The sequence below is a fragment of the Megachile rotundata genome, chromosome 7 (genome assembly GCF_050947335.1).
Source record: "Megachile rotundata isolate GNS110a chromosome 7, iyMegRotu1, whole genome shotgun sequence".
In the NCBI taxonomy this organism is placed as follows: Eukaryota; Metazoa; Arthropoda; class Insecta; order Hymenoptera; family Megachilidae; genus Megachile; species Megachile rotundata.
This window is the reverse complement of record NC_134989.1, coordinates 3,229,111-3,245,043: the sequence shown is the minus strand read 5'-3', so window position 1 is coordinate 3,245,043 and position 15,933 is coordinate 3,229,111. Positions and strand designations below refer to the sequence as shown.

Below are 15,933 nucleotides of genomic sequence, written 5' to 3'. Positions count from 1 at the left end.
ACGGTTCTCTCCATAATTAAAGACACAGTATCTACAGTGAATAGGTGTAAAAATAAATTCCTCCAGTCAGAAACGAAGATCGATCGTACTGTAAGACCAGTTCCACCTTCATTGGATTCCTTTTCTTGTTCGCTCTTTTTTAAGAAAAAAACTTGTACTTTCTGCATATTTCATAAGAAATAGTTCGGATACCGAATGTAACGTCAATAGATGTTAGAATTCTTCTTAAAACTTGCGTAGGAATAGGATTTCGTGATATATCAATATATCACTACATATATTATTGTACAATTTTTATTGTATCTAAAAATTAATTTAATTAAATTGTACGTGAAAGAAGTATACATATATGTTATACAATAAGTAATTAGACGTATAAATAAAATAAAGTTATATTTTTGTATTTATACAACAGGTCATTATGTAAATATCAATTATTTTTATTTTTATATGATATGATCGTATATAATCAATCATCCTTATTAATCATTTTGTCAAAGCAATTTTCATTGACATATATGAGTCATTTATTTTGGAAGCGGCCTAAACCAATTTGTCAGTTGTTTGTCCGTAGTAACATGTACCAATTGATGTTAACTGTCATACAAAACATTTTCCGGTGAAATACATTCAGATTATACAATAATTTCGGATATACATATACATTTTCGCAATTATGTTGATAGTTGAGAAATTGACTTTAAAAGTGATCTAAGTCCAATCTGTTATTGACAATATCAGAAGCTGCTGATTTACGAAGACGGTAATGATGGTAATTACAATTAATTATTAATTAGTTAATATAATAATTAATTAGTATTAATGTGATTCATACTAACTTCTTCACGTCCCTTCTGTATACACAATAGATGAGCAATAAATTATTATATAACTTATACAGTATAGTTAGATTTCCTGAATTGCATAAATGGTGTTTTTCAAGTATTGTAATGATATATAAAATGAATGTAGTTTTTTCTATTCGAAGCATTTTAAATTATATCAAGTAGACTTGGGTTGTTTCAAATCTTATAATAAATTTAGTTGTTAACTTTAAAGAGGCTTAAGTCCATTCTTGGTACGAAGACACATATTCGCTTAATGATTACTATTATTTTAATAGGAACTGTAAATTTAATTCTCTTAGATACACTTCAGGAGTGTGATAATTAGTATCCTATACGTATATTTTTAATTTCATTGAAACGCAAATTCTTAAATATTTCAATTTAAACATAAATGGACTTAAGCTACTTCCAAAATAAATAGCTAATATTTGAACAGATACAAAAAACGAATAAATCACCAATTAATTATACAAACTGCGAAAGCATTACAAATTATTACGAAACTCTTGTAGTCCTGTATAAAATTTTAAACAATACCAACTCAATCAAGATAATCTCAACAATTCACGAAATTGTAAATATATTTCATTTAGTTTATTTATACTCGACAAATCGTAACATGGTTACTAATATCTTGTAAGCGTAAAGTTAATACGACCTTAAGAATCAAGTAAACAAAAACGATAAACCGGCAATAAAATAAGGAAGTCGTAAAACATCAAACTAAAACCTTCATAAACTTTTTACGCGATACAAAGACGAGCAGCACTTTTTTCACTCGAACAACAGAACTGAGGATATTAAAATAAACTTTTCATCGAAACATCGATTCGTCTGAATAATAATTTTCATTTTAAAACCGGGGCCAACAGAGTCCACAAAATTTCGCCAACACAATAAGCGAGGATTTCAATTTTTGTCAAGCGATTCCATCAACTTGATGCAATTTTGTGAGATCTAAAATGGCGAATCGAGTACACAACACAGGCCTACGGGTCCCTACCGTTGCAGAAAATGAAGATAGAAAGCAGAAGCCGATAATAACCACCGGGACCGACTTTCGTGACAAAGGTTTTTCCGTGAGACACTTTTAATCTCCGATTCATTCTACGTTAAACTTTTTTATGGGCTCTAAGTAGCATTGGTGGAATAATTAACTTCGCCAATTGTATATCTCTTTTGAATAATCTTATTCATTTTAAAATAGTATATTTTATTACTATTAATAGTAACTAACCTCGATTTTTTTCGACATAATTAATTTTGCCAATTGCATATCTTTTTTGAATAATCCAATTTATCTTAAAATAATATATTTTATTATTATTAACAGTAACAGCATTGAAATAGATGTTTGCTCTAATATTAAACTTATTTTGATAATATTTTTTTATGGATTATCCTCAATAATCAAATTAAGAAGTTAGAATAAATCGGATAAGGGTTAATATAGTGTCAGTTTAATCGTTTGATTGTGACTAATTGATCAATGATATTAAATTACGTAAAGTGAACCAAAAAAAATTATTGTGACGTTTTGAAACCTCTCAAATTTACAAATTTTGAAATTTAAGGATAGAAAAATTTTTGCATTCGAAGATGTAATTTTTGAATTTGAGAATTTGAGAATTTAAGAATTTGAGGATTTGGAAGTTTGGGAATACGATGATTTTGGAGATTGAGGATTTGTAAACTTGGTAATATAAGAATTGGGAAGTATGGTAATAAAAGAATTTGGCAATATCTAAATTTAAGAATGTTAGAATTTGATGATTTAGAAATTCGGAAAATCGTTCATTTTTAAATTTGATAATTTGAAGACTTCAAAATCTGGAAATTCGGATTTACTACGATTTTGGAATTTGCAATTTGGAAATTTGTACTTTCGTAATTTAGTAATGTAGCAATATGGTAATATAATAATTTTACAATTTAGAAGTTTGAGAATTTTAAAAATTCGAAATATTAAAATTCAGGGTATCAAGAACTGAAAATTTGGTCATTTTGATTTAAGAATTTATGGATTTGACTAATGAGAAATTTTAAAGTCTGGAAATACAACGATTTTTTAATTTGGGAATTTAGGGATTTAGTAATTTGGTAAATAGGTAATTTGAAAATTTTAGGATTTGGTAATTGGGTAATAAGAGAATACAGAGATCTGAAAATTTGGAAACTTTTAAATTCAAGAATTTGAGGATTTGGAGACTTAGTTTGGTAATTTTAGAATTTAGAGATTTGATAATTTGAGAATTTGGAGATTTTGTAATTTGGTAATTTGGTAATTTGGTAATTTGGTAATTTAGTAATTAAGTAATTTGAGAAGTTGGAAATGTAGAAGTCTGATAACTGAGAATTCATGAAATACAGCAATTCAGAATCCGAAATTTAAAAAATTTGAAAATTTGTGAACCAAAAAGCGTTCAAGTTTACATGTCTATCCATACCTAAAAGAATTCTAAATTGAGTCAAAATATACAGTTTCGTTCGCAGCAATAAAACGAGAGAGTATCGTACTCGATCGTTTTTAAACAATAACTGAACCGGCTTTCGAAATGCGTCAGTCATCCAACAAGTGTACGCAATTAGCAAGGTCACGTTTCTGTACGACACGTCGAACACGTTATTTCAGAATGATTTTCAGCCGAAGCAGAAAATGAAATCGTGCGATCGATAAAAATGAATTGCGAATGGCTCGCAAGAAACGTCGCAAAGAGGAGAGAAACAAGCAAAGCCCGAAGGAGAGGAACGACTACACCGACCTTGCGGATCGTTTCTGTTTGGATTCCTATTACTCGTTTTACCCTTCCTCTGCTTCTTCATCTTCTCGTAGTCCTCCCAGCTCTTTCTTCCTTTCGAAAAGAAACTTGCTGAGCCGGCGTCTCGTTCACAACTCGTTCGTGGCTTATATGTACTACGAGTTGCGTGAAATGGAATGTCAGGAAAGAAAATCGCGCGTACAGCAGGCAAGAAAACAGCCATAGCTGCGTTTTTTTTCCTCTTCATCCTCGATCTATTTCAAGATATGCAAAAATTCTCACCGCTTCCGAGACAATTTTATGTATTTATTGCTAGCAAAATAACGACCAAGGAGTTACGAGAAAGGATTTACTTCAAATTCCACAGAGAAATTGGAAAAAGAATAAATCACATATTTTACGAACTAGAAGAGAAATTTGACCGCAGATTTCATGAAGAAATTAGAAAAAAAGATTTTGCTTCAAGCTTGATGGAGATATTAAAAAAATCCGGATGAATTCCATGCAGAAATTACAACAAAAAATTAACCACGAATTTCAGGAAAAAATTCGAGGATTTAGTCACACAATGTTAATATCAAAAATATAATTATACAGGAGAGAATGCTGTATTTAATTAGTTTTTTGTAGTCGAAACGTACGACTATTGTGATCGTAATCGCCATTAAAACAAAAAGTGAATTTTTAGAGTTAACGTCCTCTGACTCTAAATCCTCGAATTAGGAAAAGTTCTTCAAACTCTATGAGGGAATTAGAACGAACAATTCAGTACGAATTTTATATAGCAATTAGAAAAAATTGAAGCACAAATTCTATGAAGGAATTAAAAAGAAATTTAACATGTGCACAGTACTACAGAAATGTAGAGTACAGTTGTTTGAAATATAATACTTCGGTGTCAAGAAAACTAAATTTGCAAAATTTTCAATATATTTGCTTGGAACTAGGTAAATGGCAATTTTAACAATTTTCTCGTTAATTTAATTATTAATGAGGGTTACAAATTAATAATTCTAATTATTAATGTCGCTAAAAGATATCAGCCATTACGCTTGGTGACACATGTATTAATTGATGATTTAACACAAAAGATTTTGTTAAAAATATGGTAAGTATAATTACATAATACGTAATCATTAAATAAGTACATTTAAACACTTGTATCATTTTTTTATTGAGAAAAGAATTGTTAAAATTTTTCCCTAATCTTGAAAATCGGTTGAAACTATAGTTTGATATATTGTATAATTTTACTTATCACAGTTAAAGATAGATTTATTTCGACTGTTACGTCGTGACAGTATAAAAAGGTAGCAAGGCACGCGAGGAAGTTTCTGCTCTAGGTTAGAGTTAGAAGATATTATCGCTATGTAGTTAGTACGAGATTTCGTGTTTAAAGAATGAGATCAAGATTATTTAATTAATTAACTGTAGTTTGGCGCTATAAATTTTCCTAATTACTTAAATGTATGTACGGGTTACTTTGACATTAAACATTTTACTATTTTAAATACCATTAATTTCCATCAATTAGTTATTTTATGTATTAAAACCTGCAATACTCAAATAATAATAAAATAACAAACACTAAAAAATTTACTTTAAGTAATTAATTCTAAATTCGCGAAGTTGTAAAATTGTATATTTAAAAAGTATCAAAACTATAAAATTTCAAAGTTGAAAAATATTAAGCTCCTAAATTATTAAAATTCCTGAATCATCACATTTATTCCATGTTTCAACATTTCAAAATATCTAAGTTTATAAATTTCCAGAATGTTAATTATTAATTAAATATCCAGTAAATATTCAGTAAATTATTAATTACTGAATTTGAATTAAACGGATTATTGATATCGGTGCGAATGTTAGCGTCGTGAGTTGTTACCTTAAATAAAACTTCTAAATTTATTACTAACTTTTGTATTGCAGGTAAAATAATGTAGGCTTAGTAAAATTTTGTTAGTCTATAAAAAAGATAATTTTTAGTCTTACAATTTTTGTGGTAATATCACTGCTAATGCGTTATCTTCTATTACATTAATAAGAGCGTAAATTAATATGAGCTCGGGTATTCGATGCTCTGGTCTCTGTTTAAATTTATTATTAGTTACAGAGCTAATGGAATGAGTTTTTCTCTAATTAAAGACATTCTTATGTTGAGTTCCTCGAGCCATCCATCTAATCTAATGAAAACTCAGATATGATATTTGCGTGAATTGTTAAATAATTCTTTCTTTTCGCTGTTAGATATGAGATTTCTTCTTGGGTTGGTACATTGGCGGCTACGTTGTACATATAGCTACCGGCTACTTTCATTCTTCGATACTTTAGGGGCATTATTCCTCCTCCTACCAGTAAGCTACTTACAGGGATGGCGCGAAAAGCACTGCTATTCACAGACTCGAGTATGGTATTGAGGGTTTTAGCATGACTACTGGCTTGACTAGACAATATTATCAAAGCGTAATCTAATTTCTGAAGTATTATAGATTTATACGTATTTTGGAGGACTATAATCAGCTTCCCAACTTTCAAAAATCAGAATTTTCAACAGATTTATTTTCTTAGTACGGTCGACCTTGAGATTTGAACTATGCGATTTCCATGACATTTCTCTATCAAATGTTAGACATAATACTTTAACTTCACTAATTTCATCAATAGTATTGTTACTGATACAAAGTTCAATTTTATTAGTTTCTTTACGCCTTTTAATACTAAAACTTCTCCCTTGTGTAACTTTTGGGTTTTTCCCACTACAGATAAAAGAAATATCGTCCACAAATCGCCCATATTTTATAGATTTATCAACAATGTTAAATATATCATTAACTGCTAAAAGAACCAGTGTTGCTAAATTTATAAATCTCCATATTCATCTAATTCCACATATTCAAATTTTTAAATTTCGAAATTACTAAATTCTTGATGTCTAGAATCATTAAATATCTAAATTTCTACATTTCTAGATTTGCAAATATTCAAACTTAAAAGTTTTTAAATATCTAAATTTAAAAGCTTGCAATGTATTAAATTTTCAAATTCTAAATTTTCCAAATCCTCAAATTGTTAAGTTTCTAAATCTCCATATTCCCATATTTTTATATACCCAAACTTCTCAATTTTTAAATTTCTCTCCCGTAATACTTTAAATTAAACCCGTGTTCGAAAATGGCTAAGCTTTTTAAACTCCATATTTCTAAAATATTTAACGTCGAAATTCCTAAATACCTGTATTTCCAAATTTGCAAATGTCCACATTTAAAACTTTCCAAATCTCTGAATTCTAAAGTAGCAACGTTCTAAACTTCTAAACTATCAAAATCCCTCAGAGAAATATCGCAAAATTATTCAGCAACCACATTCTTATGTTGGTTTGAATATTAAAAATGAAAATTTATGTAAATGGTTTAAATATTAACAATTGAATGTGTACCTGATTAACTATACAGTGCCTAAAATGCAACATCTAGCTTGCAGTTTCATGTTTTTAGCATACGGGGCGATCTTCAGAAAGTGCCCTATACAGGGTGTCCCGCAATTAGTGTAGGACCCGAAAAGGGGTGGTAGGTGGGGCGATTCTGAACAACTTTTTCCTTTGCCAAAATATTGGTTGAGGCTCCATTTTCGAGTTATTAGCAAAAAACACAGACCAATGAGAGCGCGCATAGACCGGGTGCGCGAAAGCGTGAGCAAAAGCTTCGAGTGTGACGGCCGATCGTCGTCGTGAACAAATGTATCGATACCGCGTCGGTATAATGTCGGTATAACGTCGGTATAACGTCGGTATAATAGAAAGCTGTTAGATGAAAGTTACATCGAATAATGAATAAAAAATCTGGATTATTCTTGAATTACCATTCATTCCTGAATAAGAAATAACGAAATCAGAATAAATCGAATTTATTGGATACGTTTATTCGTTATGGCAAAGAAGTAACGGATAAAATGTGGAAAATTATTTTCGTTCGATATTGTAATGATGAAAAAGAACAAATTCTCATTTTTAAAAAATTAAATGACTTTTCTATTCAACAAATAAAAATTTGAATTGAATAATTAATAAATTTAAATGTAACTCACCCATTGAACCGCAAATAATCACGATGAAAATGCATCTTTGTCACTGGGTCGATCCACCTATCCTTACTGTTCTCATAAATAATAGAAACTCTGAAAAAACTCTCAAGAAACTTCACTGTCACCTATCACTGTCATCTCTCATTATTAGTTTTCATTATCACTTTTTTCTGTCATTTTTCACTAATTTTCACTAATTTTCACTGTGAGTTCAACACATAAATACGACGAATGAAAACACATAAACGAATATTCAGAAATAATTTAAACTATATTATCTTGAAAGCAAGAAAACGAAATTTTTGATTAAAAACAACGATACATTTTATTTCAACACGTATCTTTCGACAATAAACGATGACTGTCGATCGACGCCGCAGTCGTTCAACAGATCATCGTTGCATGGCAACCGTTCGCGACGTATGCCTCGCGATCGAGAACGAAACCGCGATCCGTGGCCAGTCTAACAATGTCTTCTAACAAAATACAATATAATATCGATTCCTCAATTCGAATACTTTATAATGAGAATATAGCGTATCGTTAAACATACATATCTATGAATAATCGTTCACGCGTTTTCATTCGGTCCGTTTACCGGTCGTGCTTATGTTGTGCAATTATTAGAAAGAGACAGTGAAATAAATTGAGAGTTCATTGACCCTGCCAGGATATCAGCTGTTGATGCTCTGATCGGTGGATCTACCCGGTGACATAAATATTTTTTATCGAAGCTAGTTTTTTCATGAATCAATGGGTAAGTTTTATTTAAGTTGTTTCCGTATTTTTAAAATTATACGTACGCAGCAATTGATTTATTTCACTTCAATGAGGTACTGCATTAGATATTTTATTCCAATTTTATCCCATTTCGTAGGGAAGGTACTCATTCGTTTTGAAACGTGAATTCATTCATTTGCTTCATTAGAATAATCGACAGAATGAATTTTCGTGAATTTATTCTTTTTCCTTTTTGAAGGCTTAAAATAAATACAAGATACTTGGTCTGGGTAAACAACAACTAATTGGTTTATCTCCCATTCACGAATTACGAAGAACTTAATATTATTCTTAACTTCTTAATTCATTATTCAATTTACCTTTCACCTAATAGCTTCCTGTTATACCGACGATATACCGACGTTATACCGACGGTATCTATACGTTTGTTCACGACGACGATCGGCCGTCATATTCGAAGCTGTCGCTCACGCTTTCGCGCGCCCGGTCTATGCACGCTCTCATTGGTCAGTGTTTTTTGCTAATAACTCGAAAATGGAGCCTCAACCAATATTTTGGCAAAGGAAAAAGTTGTTCAGAATCGCCCCACCTACCACCCCTTTTCGGGTCCTACACTAATTGCGGGACACCCTGTATACAGAGATATTTTTATCGGTGACTCGTTAACTTGCCGCTGTCGTTAAAAGACACCGTGTGTTGGACCAACGCGAAGGGAAAACACGAGAAATCACTGGTCGTAACATTTTCGGCCTGGTAACTGGTAACGGGCTCGTTTGTTTAGTCTGATATCATCGAAACTAATTTACGAGCAGAAAATTTAGGAACGCTCTATCTTTGACACGTTACCTAACTCATTAGCACGATCAGTGTAACGCTGGAGATATTGGAAATTTCATTAGTTATTATCTCTATTTTTATCAAATGTTATCTACTCATCATTTTTTTTAATAATTCATTACATCTGTTATACATAACCTCCGATGTTTTATAATATTTTTAATTGGATATATGTATATTTATAATTTATCTAAGTATATAAATGAAAGAATTTCTGATGATATGAGTGATGGATTAGTACGGAAATTCAAGATGTCAGCTACATGTGAGTGACGTGACATTCAACGTATTAATATAGTACGTTTCCAAACGAAAATGGACGTAGTACATATGCTATAATTGTATTTTATTAAAAAATGACTATTGTATTTTTTAATTAAAACTTCTAATCTAAGTAGATTGTTGTATCTAAAAGAGATGACGTTTATACACCAAAATTTTGACAGGATTTAAGGGGGGCAATACCTTTAGACCGATGAAAATAGGCTGATTTTTGTGAATTTTTTTGTATAGGATATCTTTGTTTTGCGTTTTCGAAATTTCACGTATAATTTATTATAACTATTGCCTATTACACAATATTTTTTATTTTTAAATACATTTAAAAATGGCGGAATTATAACAGTCCTTCCTGGAAGTGTTTGGCGCGTCTCGTGAATCGGTGTGGGTTCTAGCCTTAGATCCATTGGTCTGAAACAAGTTTGCAGACAATGTTTCGAAAACTAACATTCACAGCTAGTAGATGAACCTCAGAAATGTGCAAAATGTGTAAAATTAAAGAAATGGCGCGCTTTTAAAGAAAAACTTTGAATTTTATTGAAAATTTTTGCACTATTTTGCAATAAAAAGGACTTTAATGTTCAATTAATTTCATACATTTAGGTTCATATGTTAGATACTATTGTCATGGATATGTGCAAAAAATTTGAGCGCGATTGATAAACTAGTTTTTGAGTTATCAGCCACACCAATTGTAAAAATGTAGTTTTGAGAAAAACGCGTTTAAAGTTTCAGTCCTCTGCACTAAACGCGTGAATACTCGCGGCGCTAATCGACCATAACTTCAAAAGGGTTCGGTATTTCGGTTTAAAATTTGGAAACCATATTTTTAAGATGTTGCACTAACATTTTATGGAAAAAAGAAAATTTTCAATTTTTTAAGATTCTAAAGGTATTGCCCCCCTTAATGGCATAAAAGAACTATAAAAAGACACTTACAACACACTCATTTGAGGATTGAAGCTTAAGGAAAATGACTACATTTATGTTTCACCAATGATCTTAATACGAAATGGATGGTTATGGTACAACAATGCTACCACAAACAATGATGAACTTCGAACTGAAAATATATTAAAATGACACTCATACTATATCAATTTGAACCTTATAATTCAATAAAATTTATTATATAAATGTTTGACTACACTTAATACAAAATCACTAATAGATATTTATAATAAACAATGACTGTTTTGTAAACATAAAAAATTTGATACAAATTGATAACATGAAAGTACAATAAAATAACATTAATGTTATTTTAATTTGGAGTTTCATGTCTGATAAAAATGATTATATATAATAAACCTTTGAAACATATAAACTTGTTTATATAAATATACATATAATCTAAATAATATTTTTTATTCAAACTAATTAACCGTTGTTTATTGAATTGTTAACCGAGCAACTACATAGATATTAGATTATGCTTGCTAAGGTAAATAAATTGATCGCAAATCAACGTTTATGATAAAATTAGCCGTAGCTAGAAATATTAGTCGTTGGCCTAAATTTTACGAGTTTCATGAACCTACATCTGTGTTCAAGGCAGTTAAATAGCTCAGTGTTGAAGAAAGAAATTTCAAAATAGTTCAACAAGCAAATAAATCTTGCTGAAACATAATTTTAAACGGAGATGATCTACGAGACATAAACTGTCACGATAATTACATACTATTTGGAATTCATTGTTGTATCGGTCGGTAAATGAATATCTATTAATTCCTTAGCACACATTTCTCCCGTCAAGCGTGTCCATGCATTCATGATGAATGGATAAGTTATTTTCGAAATTATATTTGATATCGGAAGGTGAAGTCTTAAATTTTAATTTGGAAAAATAATTGATGAAAAGTGACTATAAAAGATTCCCATAATTTAAGTGAATAAATTAAATTTAAAATAGTTTCGAATCTAGAATTTTTACAATACTAATTATCTGACACAAATGTCATATTTAATTAAACAAGTGAAATTCGCAACAGTTTAAAATATACAATGTTTCAAATAAGTGTATCAAATAATAAAAATAAGCAATCTTAAAGATCAAAAAAATACTTAACATGTTTATTAAACATACTATGTTTTCAACATCAAGAAAATTGTCTGAACAGGTGCTTGTTTCTATTAAATGCATTTTAAAATAACATCATTAAGCATACACGACATTTAAAACCCATTTGTCAAAAAAACATTCAGTAAATTCTTTACGTCACGTTCTTCGGCATTTTTCTGACTAATACGAAAATTAAAATTTACCAAAATATTTCACACTTGCTAAAGCTTTGATTATAAATCTTCTTTCTATATATATCTGCTTACGTAATATGAAACATTCGATTGTACAGTACTTAGATAGCTGCAGGTAGAAAAATGAAAGTATAAAAAGTATAGATCAATAAAACGCAATTTCGCTGAAAAGCCAGACAATAGACATTTCGAGGCAGTCGATTATCTCGGCAAATTTTCCGGAGCGTATCGATAACATTTGACATCGGCAACTCGATAAAGATGTTACGTATACTTTGCTTTTTTCGAGCAATTCTTTGCATGTTTTCGTTCCATTTATGTTTCATTATTGTATGAATCATGTATAAACTTGAATGTATTCTAGATGCAATGAAATATACGGCCATAATGGATTATAACAATGAAATTAGGTTGTCATATTCATAGATTTCGGAATTGGTCAATTATTACGAACAGTAGATAATTATTCAAATTTCTGTTTAACTTTATAGAATCAACTGGCATAAAGTAATATCTGCTAAATTGGTATAATTACACATCAATTATTTTAATGATAGAAAGTCTTGATTTTCATTACTATTTCTCATGCAAAGAACTTTCTACCCGTTTGACTTCGCATTTGTCAAACAACAATTCGTCACGGAAGTTCGTTCTTTTAATAGCTGCAGAATGATGAATATTCGTGGAGATATGATGGAACAAATTACTGTCAGACAACTAGTAAACACAGATGATGTAGTTCGCGTCACATAAATCCAGGAAGCCATAATGCATTACTTACTTAAATAAATAATTTTAAATATCAAGAATAGAAATACACGAATAAACCCTGCCTGTATACGTAATATTTATTTCGGTTCATCCATTTCTATTCACTAGTAAACGGTATGTAGATATGCACATCATAATTCCAAATATTCAAAATCAAAACATTAGCTTTGTTGTAATACTCATTTACTGATCTTGAAAACGAGTTAAAATATTCGTAACTTAAATTATAGTTCACATTCATAGAAATTTTATAAAATTCACAATTTATATATCTCTAAATTAAAAAATTCGTTACTTTCCAGATTACTAGATTTTTTAATTTCTCAATTCTCAAAATACTTAAAGTTTTCGAAATTCCTTAAATCTTAAATTACCAAGTTGTCAAGTTACCAAACTATCAAATCTGAAATTCTCAAATTTTCAAATTCCTGAAATCGCCAAAATCCCAAATTATTAAATCATTAAATTTCAAATAAAATTCTCAAATTATCAAATCTCAAAACTGAAAGAATATCAAATTATTAATTTACCATATTACTATTTAGTAATATACTATTTAGTCATATAGTATTATATTATTATAATATACTATTATAATATACTATTTAGTAATATAGCATTATACTATTATATTATACTATTATAATTATACTATTTAGTAATATTACTATTTAGTAAATTGTCAAAGTTGCCAAATTCTCGAAACTCATAAAATCCCAAATTATGAATTGACCCTATTGCTAAATTATCAAATCTCCAAATTCCAACATTTCCAAACCTTTAAAGCTCACCGAATTTCAAACTAATAATTTGCGATATTACTAGATTACCAAATGTCCAAATTCTCAAATTACCAAAACTAAATTCTCGACTTGTCAAATCCCGAAATTTGCAAACACACAAATCCTCATATATCTATGATTCCAAATTTCCAAAAGTTCCAATTTCTATGTTCCCAAATTGTTATCTACCCAAACACTAAAAATTAGTACCATCAATGAAGAGAAGAAAAAAAAGAGTCTGCAATCTGAAGAAATCACAAATTAAAACACAATTCAGTCACAAATATCAGTAATGAATGGAACTACCAGTTTGGAGAACAATTTTCGTAAAATACAGTTCCCTCAGCGAGCAATAAAATTCCAAATAACACGCAAGGAGCAACCGAACCGTTGATCGTTTCAACGATCTACGAATTATTGTACGTAGCGTGACCGTCACGGGAAAGAACGAGTACGTTACCACCATAGAACGTAGAACAGACACGAAACAACAATCAAAGAACGAATTATTACGCTTATCGTTGCAGGGTAATCACGCGGGGATATGTCATTGTTTTGAACATAGACGTAATTTAACGTTAAAAATGATTTACAATTCCATAAGATTAACTACCGGTGTATATTTCCTCGTAAGCTTATGGACTCGAGCTCGATCAAACTTGTCAAATAATGAATATTCAATACCAAATAAATTCAGCTGTTTTTGCTTGTAAAACGAATTTAATCATTTTTTGCATGAGCGATTGTAGGAATTTTTATAATGGACGGGAAACTAATATATAATGAAATACGTCAATTAACATTATTCAAGTTTTATTCGACCTGAATTAACTTTATTTTTACGCCAACAAACTTTGTTCCCTCACCACAAGTTTAAATATTTTTTATACTACATATTTATTAATTTGTGTTTCTACAAGGTCTCTTCACCGACTGTCGATCAATTCGTTCACAATTTCTCAAAGCATGCTCGGTGCAAAGAATATTCACAGGGGCATTCTGAAAGAAAAAAAAAAGAAATTTGTAATAAAGACAGAAAGCTTTTAAAAAAAAAAACAGATAGAACGTTTAGAAAAAGGCAGACAAAACATTTGCAAGAAAGCAGACAGAAAATTTGCAAAAAGACGTAAAGGAAAAAGTAGTATGTCATTCTAACGGACATTTCGCGTTTCCATCGCATTACGCGAGGATATCAGGGGAAAAATGGGGTTATAAAACTCAGCAGGGATTGCAACGATGCACGAAACGATCAACGTAACGTTGCATGGTGTGCGGTAGCACACAAACGGTTCTTTGTGACACCAAACGTTGTCCGCAATATCGTTGACAGCATCTCTGGATCCAAACTAGATCGTTCGTTCAGCTCCCTACGGTACAGAAGTGGCGACAAACTGCTGACAAACACGGGACTATCCCGTTTCGCATTGTCAATCATTTATGAAACCCTATGAAGAAAGTAATGATACCGGAATTTGATTATCTAACTTGAACGGAGGGGTTGGAACAGTAAATTGACGTAAATCGACTGATTTTTAATTCAAAATAACAATTCGTCTATAATTTTTTTATTGGGCTATCTTGTGGTACCCTGAATGATTCATGTATGTATTGTAGGGTGCTTATTGACACTCATTGCATGATTTGTGTACTTTGAAAATAAGGTAATATATTTTATCTTTGACGATATATAATATCATAATTAAATATAACAATTAATAAATACATTCTATTGAACAATAGTAAGCACACTGTACGCATATTATTATATTACTATGACTATTATACTATATCATGCATTATCCTGTACACTAATACAGTACAATATATGTATATCACACATCATATACCACATTCTTTTAATTGCAGAAAAAATCAGGACTGAAAGGGTTAATATTACAATTCAGTGATACGAGATGCAGCGAGGGCGGGCAAAGTCGAATTAATAAAATGTTATAGAAAAAAGAGACACGAGGGACGAAACGACCTGCTAATGAGGATGTACGCATATTATGATGGCGTAGGTCGTTCGCTGCGTTTCTAATCTCGTGTGTGTGGGGTGTGTTAGCGGTGCTAAATGGTAACGGTAGCGACGACTTATTACGTTGACGATGAAGCAGAGCTGCGATAGTAGGCCAAGGATCTCTTTAGAGGCCAGACTTCGTCGTTGGATTATCAAAGACGTTTGATAGCGGTGTTTGTACGTCGTGGATGCGATTAAGGTGTTGAGAACGAGTGTCCTGGAAATCTAGGATAATTCGCGTACTGGCAGTCTTCCGTAACCGCGATAACAAACAGATTCTCGTGAGAGGAAGAGGATGTACTACGCGAGATTATGTTGAACCCTCGACACTACAACTACCGGCCTGAAATGCATACCTTACTTTAAAACTGGAAATGAAAAGCAAAAATAAATAAGAAAATACAGAAGCATCAGCTAACATTTCTGGCATCTACAGACATTTCTTATCTCGATAAAATATGACAGACATTTTGATAAAAGCACAGTAACAAAATTTGTAACATAAAATGTAATATCTGAAACCAGTCATCGTGACTGGTTAGTAGTTACAGTGTTAA

The 15,933-nt window shown here is 30.7% G+C and overlaps 1 protein-coding gene and 1 long non-coding RNA gene across 4 annotated transcripts in view; one reads left to right on the top strand and one right to left on the bottom strand.

Moving 5' to 3' along the window:
- LOC100884044 (rap guanine nucleotide exchange factor 2) overlaps positions 1-15,933 on the bottom strand; it is a 302,494-nt gene that overhangs the window by 238,035 nt on the left and 48,526 nt on the right. The window lies entirely within an intron of this gene.
- LOC143264817 (uncharacterized) lies at positions 549-14,353 on the top strand. Its single transcript, XR_013038778.1, has 4 exons — positions 549-772; positions 1,721-1,919; positions 13,564-13,807; positions 13,884-14,353. It is a non-coding gene; the product is annotated as an uncharacterized LOC143264817 (long non-coding RNA).